This window comes from Ovis aries, chromosome 18 (genome assembly GCF_016772045.2).
Source record: "Ovis aries strain OAR_USU_Benz2616 breed Rambouillet chromosome 18, ARS-UI_Ramb_v3.0, whole genome shotgun sequence".
In the NCBI taxonomy this organism is placed as follows: Eukaryota; Metazoa; Chordata; class Mammalia; order Artiodactyla; family Bovidae; genus Ovis; species Ovis aries.
In genome coordinates this window covers 62,924,660-62,936,719 of record NC_056071.1, presented here as the reverse complement: position 1 = coordinate 62,936,719, position 12,060 = coordinate 62,924,660, and the positions used below count along the sequence as shown (strand labels likewise).

Below are 12,060 nucleotides of genomic sequence, written 5' to 3'. Positions count from 1 at the left end.
TTAAGTCATAGCAACTGGCTGCAAGTACTGTGGGCTGCTGTAAAGTTATTCACACACCAAAGCTTCCTTCCTTTAAAATTCACTGCTGAAAGGACGATATTTAAATAAGCTCGAAATGACTATGAAAATAAAAAGACTCAAGTGCAGCAAGACCATTTAGGCACCAACGGGAAGCGCCTTTTGCTTTTTATCACACCCTCTATTAATGAAAATGATTTTGCATTTCCACAAATAATGTTTGGATTTTATAAGTCTTATTTTTACACCCCGGAGCTAAGATACCCATAAGCACAGTGATAAAGGCTTAAGGTTTTTATTAAGCAAAGTTACCTTTGGGAATAAGTACTAACTTAAATGTAATCCATGAACTAAGTCTCCCCTGCTGGGCTATTAGCTGGTATTGGCTGGATGGCAAAACTCCAAGTCCGAGCTAATGCCAACAAGCTGGGCCTAAGTCAGGCCCTGAACAAACAGAAAGGAGTGACAGTGGCATCACCATAAACTCCAGCTCCACGAAGTCCTCTGGGCGGGTGGTGGGGGGACCATGAACCCCACTTCCTGTGTGGGCATGCAGGCCACCCCCACAGAACTGCCAACAGCTGGACCCACTGGACTCTAAGACAAATACCAGGCATGTGACCCTGCACGAGGGCGCGCACGCACACACACACACACACACACACACCACTCCACAGGTGTGACAATAGCCAGACCCCCTGGACTGCTGTGACAAATACCAGGGCATGTGACTCTGCAGTGAGGCACGTGCGTGTACACGAGCGCACGCACGCACGCACGCCATGCCACAGAAGTGACAATAGCCAGGCCCCCTGGACTGCTATGACGAATACCAGACATGCGACCCTGCAGTAAAGCGTGCGTGTGTGTAGACACGTGCGCACACGCACACACACACATACACACTCTGTTGCTCAAGCGTGGGCTTCTCCAGGGGAGCAGCACCTGTCCTGGGATTGGCCAGTCCTCGATGAACGTTTGTCAAGTGAAACTGAGTATCAGACTTTTTTTTTTAAGGCCCCAACTATATTTCTCTTTCTCCCAACCTCCTCAAAGAGCAGTCAGCCATCCATGCCAGGAATGCAACTGGTGCAGCACACCTGCTTCCCACGGAGAACGTAAAAGTCACCCCGGGAACCTGGCCACCCCCCCCCCACTGCCTCTCTTTCCCCTGTGATTTCCTCCCCCCTCATTAAGTGAATTCAGCCAAGGATTTTTCACACGGGTTGCAACTAGTCTTCTGGAGCCATGGGAAAGTGGATTACTCAAATTTAGAAATTGCCATATCAAAAATGACCATCTACTGAATAGATTTATGACCCGTGGCACTAGCTTGGTCTTTGGAAAATGAAGGGGCTCCAGAGGCCACAGGCCGGGGGCTCAGCTGATTCTAGAACTCAACATTATCTGCGTCATCATCGTTAGAAGCATCCGGACCGCAGAGCAGAGCTTCTGCTGGGGCTCTTGTTTCCGTGGCAACAACTTCGCTGGCCTGTCACAGAAAGGAGGAAACTGGAGTGGGGAGAGGCAGGAGGAAGCGGGGGGTAGACAGGAGGAAAAGCTAGGAAGAGGGCGGGCGAGGACTGGACGTGGAGGAAGGCAGGGGAGAAGCACAGAAAGAGATGAGAGAGAAAGGATGGGAGGGGAGGGGCGGGAAGAGGAGACGCAGGGACTTCCGTCAGGCCAAGGCACCCACAGGTGCACTTCTATCTGCATGCAAAGAGCCTCCTGGTTCCACTTGTTAAATGCAATCCATTTCAACTCCCAGTTGCTGCCTCAAGACACACTCAATTATCTGATAAACCCCAGGAAAGCTGTGCCAGAACGTGAATGTGGTGAGAGGTCTGACTCCAAACTTTCAGTAACGTCAACATCCGCCCAGAGGTCTGGCTGGGTTAAATCCAGAAGGGAAAAAAGGGAAGAGAAAAGCAAAGGCCCGGGAGACCTGTTATCACTAACCTGCAACCATTAGGACGCAGCCCCAGTGGCGCCTGATAAAGCGAGAGCGTTTGCGGAGCCTCATTAGCAGGCAAACCCGCTGGTCCTGCTCGCGGCTGCACGAGGAGACTGGTCTTGAAAACCAAAATGTGTCCAGCCAGAGCCTGGCTGTAGGGCCCTGATATGGGCCGCCAGCCAGGCCTGAAGGTCAGGGGCGGTCCTCAGTACAAGGAGCTCAGAATAAGTGGCCAGGACAAGATTCAGTCCACTCCCTGCCCCCCGACCCCTGCAAAAAAAAAAAAACAATAATTAACAAGTAAAAATTACAAGAGCTCTAAATGCAACCTGCTATCCTGGGTTGGATCCTAAAATAGAGAAGGACATTAAGGGGAAAACTGGTGAAATCTGAATAAAGTCTACAGTTTAGCGAATGGAGTTACACTGATGTTAACATGTTGATTTTGGCAAACGCATCAGGGTTGTGTAAGATGCCGGGGAAGCTTGCAGACGCGAACCTCGGAACTCTCTGAATTACACGCACGACTCTTCTATAAGTCTAAAATTATTTTTTTTAAGTTTTAAAAGAAGAACAACAAGGGCTGTTTTAAAGTAAGACTCCTGCTTTTCTAACTGTGATTTATCTTTTTCATATAAAACCAATGCCCTTGATAGGGTTTAACTCATAAAGTTTCACTGGAAGGCTGGCTGAAACATTACAGCGAAAGCTGGGCTCCTGCAACAAAAGTGAATTACTATACTCGGAACGTGTTAGCACTGCCACTGTGCTCTGGAACTGGGATGCAGGGAGAGACGTGCCCCTCGCACCTAGGAGCAAGGGCTCTGATCCGCAGAAACGGAGAGGCTTGCAAGAACCTGCCTTTACAGCCTCTTCACACGCCACACTCCTGACTTCCTGCCTCCCAGGTCTTCTCCAGAGAGCCTGCTCGCCGGCTCTCTGGGTCCAACACACCAGCCCTGCTGACAGCCCTGAAGTCTGCATGTTCCTCCACGCTTTCCAGCCTTCACGCGGTCTGTTCCCTCTTCCCCAATGCACTTCCACCTCTTTGCTGCGGAACGGCTTCTGTGCATCCTCTAAGACCCCACGTGACTCTCACAGAAACGGCACCCCCTCCAGGGCTACCCTGTGTGCCCGGGGGCACCTACTCCTCCACCCGCCGGAGCAGATCCGATGGGATGGAAGTACACGTCCACCTGCTTCTTCCCAGAGAGGCCTTTCAAGGAAGGGTGAGATGCTGAATTCAGCCCTGAATCCACGCTCACCCCCAGCACCCAGGCCTCGCAACAGATGCTCAATGGAGGAAAGACTCGGGAGTCAAGAATGAGGGCAGCTCTTCGCAAAGAGAAAATACCAGTACAAAACCTTCCATCTTCCGTGAAAGGGTCAAGAAGACTCTATTCGTGAGACGCAAAAGCAGCAAGCCCTTTTAAGAGAAACAGATTTTGTTACAGAATGACGGGTCCATTTCCACAGACAACATGAGCCCTACGCGAGTATCCTCTTCCAACCGGGAAGCTGAAAAGCTTTTCAAAGGTTTCAGTTTCCTTGACAACAGCATTGCTGGAGACAAGCAGGGAAATAATTAAAAAGTATGTTCTCTTCGCTTCGAACTCTTGAGTGTTTATAAGCAATAATGAACAGGCCAGGCTCGGTGTCCACAGCGTCAGTACGGACGGAGCCGGGGGCACCAGGGGGGCACCCCATCCTGCCAACCGCTCCGGCCGGGCCTCCTCTGAACCTGGGTGAGGACCTTCCCAGGACCACACTTAGCCCCAGGAATCACAGCCCACACAGGTCAGATTCGCGACAACTGTGCTCGCCAAGGGCCAGGTCTCAGGCCACGCGCCAAGGCCTTACAACAGCCCACTGAGTCTTGGCACCACTTGGGAGGAGGGTAACTGAGGTGCAGAAAAGCGAGGGGCAGCCCAGGCAGTCGGCCCAGGGGCCCCGGGAGAGCATGGCAGCTCCTCAGGCTGACCCCACACAACTGCCCGGGGCCTCCGCTCTGACCCTCGAATCTCACCGCGGGGCGGCCAAGGCCCGAGGGGAAAACGCCTGCCCTGGCACTGCCAGCGCCCGGCCCACATCCCCAGGCGGGGCCGCTCGCCGTGGCGACAGGCTCAGGCAGCAAGCCTGGGCAGCCCGCGCCCCCGCCCGGCAGCCGCAAGCACATGCAGAGCCCGGGCAGCCCCGCGGCAGCGCTGGGCCCTGAGCTTGATTTATGGGCCTCCTTCTCCTTCCAGGGCGGCTCTTCACGGTCTGTTCTGTCTTAACAGCTTCACCATGTGCCTGTCTTTTATTGTAAGCCTCTTCAAATCTTTTCTGGATTTACGATTTATAAATAACAAATAAACAAATGCACAGGCTGCGAGCATCGGCCTGGGCGCGGTTACCCAAGAGTGGAAACGCAAACCTCCTGACAGATGGAGAGCAAACCTCACTCTGACTCAGTTTCTAGCTACACTCTGGTCTTCAAAGCCCCTTCCCCAGCCCGGCCGCCTCCACCAGGGCGCTTCCTACACAGATCAGAGGTGTGGAGGGCATCAAGGTGTGTGGACAAGACCACCCCGGAGAGTCTCGGGGCACGGAGCCCCCGAGATCCAAGGGGCCCACCAGGGTGTGGGACTGAGTAGGTGTTATTCATTCATTCCCAGGTGTTTTTAAAGCACCTACTATGTGTTCAGCCCTATTCCCAAAGGGGAGATACAACAAAGGAAGAAAATAAATTCCCTGCCATTATGGAATTTACATCAGTTCAGTTCAGTTGCTCAGTCGTGTCCGACTCTTTGCGACCCCATGAATTGCAGCACGCCAGGCCTCCCTGTCCATCACCAACTCCCGGAGTCCACCCAAACTCATGTCCATCAAGTCGGTGACACCATCCAGCCATCTCACCCTCGGTCGTCCCCTTCTTCTCCTGCCCCCAAATCCCTCCCAGCATCAGAGTCTTTTCCAATGAGTCAACTCTTTGCATGAGGTGGCCAAAGTACTGGAGTTTCAGCTTTAGCATCAGTCCTTCCAAAGAACACCCAGGACTGATCTCCTTTAGAATGGACTGGTTGGATCTCCTTGCAGTCCAAGGGACTCTCAAGAGTCTTCTCCAACACCACAGTTCAAACGCATCAATTCTTCGGTGCTCAGCTTTCTTCACAGTCCAACTCTCACATCCATACATGACTACTGGAAAAACCATAGCCTTGACTAGACGGACCTTTATTGACAAAGTAATGTGTCTGCTTTTGAATATGCTATCTAGGTTGGTCATAACTTTCCTTCCAAGGAGTAAGCGTCTTTTAATTTCATGGCTGCAATCAACATCTGCAGTGATTTTGGAGCCCAAAAAAAGAAAGTCTGACACTGTTTCCACTGTTTCCCCATCTATTTCCCATGAAGTGATGGGACCGGATGCCATGATCTTCGTTTTCTGAATGCTGAGCTTTAAGCCAACTTTTTCACTCTCCTCTTTCACTTTCATCAAGAGGCTTTTTAGTTGCTCTTCATTTTCTGCCATAAAGATGGTGTCATCTGCATATCTGAGGTTATTGATATTTCTCCTGGCAATCTTGATTCCAGCTTGTGCTTCTTCCAGCCCAGCGTTTCTCATGATGTACTCTGAAGAGTCTTCTCATTTCACAAAGGAACTAGTTAAGGCTCACAAAGAGGACTTCCTTGGTGGTCCAGTGGCTAAGACTCTGTGCTACCAATGTAGGGGGCACAGGTTCGATCCCTGGTCAGGGAATTTCCACATTCCGCAGGGTGTGGCCCAAGAACAAAACAAAACCAAACAAATAAAAGACTCACAAAGATTAAGGGCCTTGGCCGCCTGTCCCACTCTGCCCCCCCACCGCCAACCCCCCCACAAACCCATACACCCACACCCACACAACTACTTTCTGGAGTTCCCAAGCAAGAAGTGGACAGGGGACAACCCCAGAATGCAGAAGCAGAAAGAAGGGAGCTCAAATACCAGCCCTGTGCTGAGGAGCTACACATCTTTCAGCGCCCCTCTCTGCTCAGTTTTCTCATCTGTAAAATGGGCATAAAGATGGGGCTAACAACGGTGCCAGCCGACATTAGGGAGCACCTGCTGTATGCTCTCAGAGAGTTTTCCATGAGTTTTCCTGTTTTATCGTCAGACAACTGAGATGGATGCTATCCTGCTTTACTGATGGAGAAGCTGGGGTCCCAAGAGTTATATAACTTACCCAAAGCCACACAGAACGCACAGGGGTGGGGTGGACACCCCCCACCCCCACTGCAGTGGGACCTGAGCTTAGCTGATTGCCCTATGACCCAGCTGCGGGTTATTAAGATGCAAAATTCCAGTGTGGGGCAGACCCAGCCAGCCTCTTGCCACTGACTGTCCAGGCCTAAAGCTCACAAGAGACTCCCCGCTCCCCAGTTACCTTCGCTAGGCCCCAACACTGCCCAGACCTGTCCTCCACATCCCCCCAGGCCAGCACAGCACCCAGCACACCCTTGTCATCCATCCTCTGAGACCCGGCTCAAGCGTGTCCTACCCTGAAGCCTGGCTGGTCCTCTGCCTGACCCCAACACAGCCACCCGGCTCCCCAACACCAGTGGGCCCCAGGGCTCATCACACCATCAGTCTGTTTTGACACCTGTCCCTCAAGAGCCTTCTTGACAGCAAGGGTGTCTGGTCCCCTCTGAGCCTGTAGAGAGCCAGCGTTCAATCGATGGCTGGACAGATGCCCAGAAAAGAATGCAATGGGGGAAGCAGGCCTCCTGATACAAACCCGGAGGGGCCACTCATGGACTCTGACACCCAGGCACCCTCCGGGGCCCTTGCTGCTCACACCGCTGACAGAGCCCCCAAACAAGGCCTGAGAAACGCCCCCGGCCACGCAGCAGCGAGTCCAGAAGGCCTGGCTCGCGCGCCGCTGCCGCCCCCAGGTCAACACCCCAACTACGAGCGGCCGACGTCACGCTGCTGAGCTGGAAAATAGGCAAGCACGTCCCGGGCGGCCCAGGTGCCCGGAGCAGCCTGCTGGCGTCGGTGGGCGCACGCCGGATTATTTGTTCAGCGAATCAAGGCAACCGGAGGCAAATTGGATTGCAAGCCTCCCGTGCTAAGGAACGCGGCTTAGGAGGCAATTACAGAATAAACCCGGGCTTGGAGTTCTTGATAATACCTTCCATTTGTAAGGGTTTAGAGTTTACAAAGTGGTTTCACACGTCTAACCTCATCTGATCCTTACAGCCCGGTGAGGTAATTATTTCACAGATGAGAACACGGAAGCCCCGACGAGTCCCGGGAGGACACGCGGCTTCGTTCGGAACCGGAACCAGCGCGGGGGCCAGGGGCGCCGCAAGTCGGGACCAAGCCAGGGGCTGTGCACCCGCCGTCCAAGAAAGGGGCCTCGGAGCCCCTGGCCCAGCCTGCAGCGGCCTCCCTGCCCACTAGCACTGCGGGCCCCAGCCTGCCCCGAACGCTCCCATCCTCAGCGCCCCCAGAGGAAGCCGCTCCCGTGGCGACCGGCTCCGAGTGCTGGAAGGTTCTTCCCCACCTGTGCTGAGTGGCCCCTGCGAGCCCGAGAGCAGACACCTCCTTCCTCTCCCTGCTGCGGCCCCTGCCAGAGCCGGAGGGCAGCCCCGCGCATCCCACCCGGCCCCCTCCGCCCGGCTCGGAGCATCAGGACATTTCAGAACACACTTGAAATGAGAGCCAAAGAACAGGAAGAGAGATGGGAGACGAAAACAAACAACTTTTCCACCCGAAGGTGACAATGAAAATGAGTTTTAATTTGTGTTTTTGTGCCTTTCAAAATAACACTTCAACTAGTTCAGAAAAGAGACCACTTCTGCTTATAAAAGCTCTTGAGTTTTCCCTCTGGTTGCCGGGGCTTGTGTAAATACACTGCGAGCAGGGAGAGAAAAATTGCTACTTGGGAAACTTTTAATGCTAGCATGTATGCGAATCAGAATCCTAGACTCAGCAGGTTAAAAATGTTCTCAAAGCAATTTCAGTGTTAGTCTAAATAATTATAGATCACATTCACTTAGATAAGGGCCTTTGCCCCCTCGGGGCTCCAAAGGAAAATTCTAGGCATGATAGTTAAGCAAAATAGTTGGTTATTACGCAGGCTTTGCAGTGGCAGTGCAAATTGGTATAATCCTTTTGGAAAGCAGTCTGACAGGAGATGTATCTGGACCCATGGAAATGTACAACCCTTTGACCCAGCAGTCCCATTTATGGGAATCAATCCGAAAGAAATAATCCGACAGAAAAGGTTCCATGCATGAAGATAACCACTTCAGCATTAGCTATAATAGCAAAAATTAGCAACCACCTAAGTGTCCGAGGACAGCTAAGTAAATTACAGTTAATCAACTCGATAGAGCATCACGGAACCCGCGGAAATTGACGGCCCTCCAAAGACGCGGAGGCGACCGGTGGTGCTGCGGCCCGAGAGGCTGGGAGAGAATGTTAAGTGGGGAAGCGGGCTGCAGAACTGTGCGCGCGCCCCGTGAAACACACAGGCCCGTGCGGGCCACACGCTGACAGGAGGGTGTTAAAAGGGTAATCATACTCTTAGTCTAGGTTGGCATTGGAAGATTTTTCCCCATCATCCTGTAATGCTGTCGCCTCATCTTCGTAATGGGCAGAACAGAGAGGAGGGGGAAGGGGGACCAAGAGAGGTTGGGACCCTGTACGATCGTGCAGGGGTCGCCCAGTTTGGAAAGCCGACCAAGCAGTGTGGAGGCAGTGGCAGAGCCTGGGCTGACCTGCAGGCACACATCCGAGCTGGGAGGCAACACTGTCTTTAACAACACAGACAGCCCCCGCCCCCCGCCATGAAATTCTAGATGTGAGTGAACCGCTGGCTCTCAAACCCTTCGGTCCCTTTGACGCTCTCTAAAGTCAGGGATCTTTGGGGTCGCAAAGATTCGGACACGACCGACCGAGCGACTGAACTGAACTGAAAGCCAGGGAAGGCTCCAAAGAGCTGCTGTTTACACGCGGTTTACCCCTCCACATTTAGCATATTAAAAATTATAACAAGGACATAGAAAGATACTTATTAATTTATGTAAAAGGAACAATAATAAAGCTGTTACATGTTAACATAGATAACATATTTCCTATGAAAAATAACTGTCTTCCAAGATAAAAAATAAACGAGCAAGCACTGTTTACATTTTTGCTATCTCGTTAATGGCTGGCTTAATACAAGACAGCTGTGTTCTCATAACTGCTTCTGTATTTAATCAATTGCAGCAGCACACATACCCTAGCCTCTGGAAAACTCCACGTACACTCATGAGAGAACGAGAGTGAAAAGGCAAGGAACTTCTAGTGTTATTATGAAAATAATTTTCACCCCGTAGACCCCATGAGAGGGTCTCTAGGACCCCCAGGGGTTTGCAGACACACTGAACACCACCGCAATAAACGACACTAGGCTGCTGCTATCATGGGGGGTGGGGGGATTTAAAATTATACGTACAGTTAGAATTCAACAGGGTTGTGGGGTTTTTTTTGTTGTTGTTTTTGAAGGGTAGATGGAAATAGACACGTCTGCAGTCATTGCTTCTGGGTAGAAAGACAATGGGCATTTTTTTTCTTTATGCCTTCCTGTTTTTGTCGTGTTTTTTTTTTTTTCTATAGTATGTGCGTATTTCTTTTATGGTCAAAAACATTTCTTTCTTGAGGAATGGTTTGGGTGGCTGTGGTGTATCCGTGCCCTGCAGAATCACCCAGTGGGAAGAAGGTCATTTTAAACCACCGGTGGCGGGCATCCGCGCGGGGCGTGGCGGCTCCCTGCGCGCCGTCGATCCCTGGCACCCAGCACACATCCATCACCCGCGCCGCCTGCCCAGGGCCGTGGGGAGCGGGGAAAGATGATGAGAACTGAAAGTGGCTCCCACTAATCACTGCGAGATGAAGCTCGAATACTGGCGACTGTTCCTCAGCACCTGGGATGCGGGGGTGGGGGGGAGTGGGACCCGCTCCAAGGCCAGGGGACAATTACAAAGGGGGAGGCCCTCAGACTGGACCATAAAATACTGTTAGGTCCAGGACCAAAAAATAAGTAAAATAATGAGATACTAAGTATAAGTCAAACAACACACGGTGGGGTGGGGGGCGGGGAGGGGGGCAGGTTATGATGACGGGTCAATATTGTTAGCATGTAAATTGCTCGCGTAAGACAAACGCCAAGACTCTAGGAGATTAATGGGTGAGAACCACAAACACTTATTCAGCATTCACGAGGTGCCAGGCTCCGTTCTAAGAGAGCCGCTGGTAAATGAACTCCTTTGGTTCTCAAACAAGATACCCCTGGCTTAGCCAGTGTTGTAATCATTTTAGCACGGCCGAGGGTGAAGAGACGCAATCAAGTCTACACAAGAAGTGGTGGCGTGGGCCACGAGCGGAAGGCTAGGAGCCCCTCAAAAGAAGGATGCGAACCTGGGCGCTTAGGGGGAAAGACGTGCACGGCACGCGAGTGAAAAACCAGTTGGAGGATGGCACCGGCAGTGAAACGTGCGTGCTACACAGAGGCCCCGGCCTTCGCTCCGACCAGGACGCAGGGGCTGAGCGCATCACAGGGCGGGTGGAAGGTTCCTTACCGGGCCTAGAAACAATCATCGGAGACGTGGCCATTCGGGGGTCTAGCCTACCTCATCACTCTGTAACATCCTCACCGTCACACACACACACACTCACACACACACACACAGTCACATCAGCTTTTTCAGGATCTCCCTCCTGAATCGGAATAAACAGCAGAATGTTTCTCACGTAATCACAGACACCGGAACAAGAAGACAAGGGCCTGGAGACAGATAGCGTTTTCAGCGAACTTTCAAAGAACTCAGCCAGGAAAAGACCTTATCAGTAGGCAATGAAAATAATCTACTGTAAACAGGGTTAGAAAGGAATATCCAGAAAACAAGAAACAACCCTTGAAATGTAAAAAGAGGATAGAAGGGAACACTTCTCTGAATACATGGAGGAAAAAGCTCAGGAATAGGACAGCAGAGATAAAATCGCCAGCAGGTGGGGGGCTGGTGGGTAAGGATGGAAAAGATAAAAGTGGAGATTTTCCCCCAGAAAAAATAAAACAGGAAGGCAAAGCAATAGAAAATTAGATACTAAAAAATTAGCTCAATCCAGGAACACCTGGATAATCCAATTAATCAGAGTGCCAGAGTCAGAGCCCTTGCCAGGCAACAGCCCTGGGGGCTCTCGATATCTCCACGCGGCCCCTGTTCTCTGCGAGGCGCCGAGGTCCGCACGTCTCATCCTCGGGAGGGAGGCCGGGCCTGGATCGGCTCCAGGAGCCCTGGCCAAGCAGAGCTAACGGGCTCTGTGTCACTCTGGGTCAGGGCACCTCGAGTGGGGGTGGGCGGGGGGAGGTAGCTGAGGCATGCCTGCTCTCTCTTATCTCGTAAAGAAACTTCGGGAAGCTGGCCAAAGGGAAGCCATGTAAAGGAAAGCTTCCAGGGGTGCTGGGCCGACCCCGCTGGCCTCGGTCCAGGGCTCTGGTCCCCACATCCTGCCCCGCTCGCCCGGTTCCCGGGGTCTTCGCTAGGGCCGCGTCCGTTTGTCTGGGAGAGGCGCCAGACGGCAGAAGCAGGGGTGGGGGGGAGAGGATTGATTGGAGTGACTTACCCACTCCTTCTTTTCAGGGATAAAAATACTAGCGACTGGGAGAGGAAATGACCTCCATGGAATTTTTAATTGCTGGTTACAAAAATAAAGTACCTAGGGGTATGATTAAAATCGTTGACGCACGTGGGAAAAAGGCTGGACGCACTACCGGTAGAATGTTCGCAATCACTATGTCTGAGCGGAGGGTCTACGCTTACCTCTTACATTTCTTTTTTTTTTCTTTAAAGGAAAAGGACAATGCCATCCCTGGGCACGAGACGGGCCTTTCAAGAGTCTTCTGGGTCCAAGTTTTAAAAGCAGCAAGAAATAATTTGCTAGGCTCAACTTCTAAGTGTGCCAACTTTGCAATCTGCATTTTTCAATTACATTAAAAGCATTTTCCCCAATTGCTCTATTCTTTCCTTAATGACGTGGGTTGGGCCTGGATGAGGCTGGTTCCCCGAGGACA

General features: G+C 52.0%; 1 protein-coding gene and 1 long non-coding RNA gene across 5 annotated transcripts in view; both read right to left on the bottom strand.

Annotated features, from left to right (window-relative positions):
• LOC132658137 (uncharacterized) overlaps nucleotides 1–2,087 on the bottom strand; it is a 33,018-nt gene extending 30,931 nt beyond the window's left edge. The window contains exon 1 of the long non-coding RNA XR_009597274.1: nucleotides 1,978–2,087. This is a non-coding gene — a long non-coding RNA (uncharacterized LOC132658137). The remainder of the gene's footprint in view (nucleotides 1–1,977) is intronic.
• The window catches only part of WDR25 (WD repeat domain 25), a 145,778-nt gene that overhangs the window by 120,678 nt on the left and 13,040 nt on the right, over nucleotides 1–12,060 (bottom strand). The window lies entirely within an intron of this gene.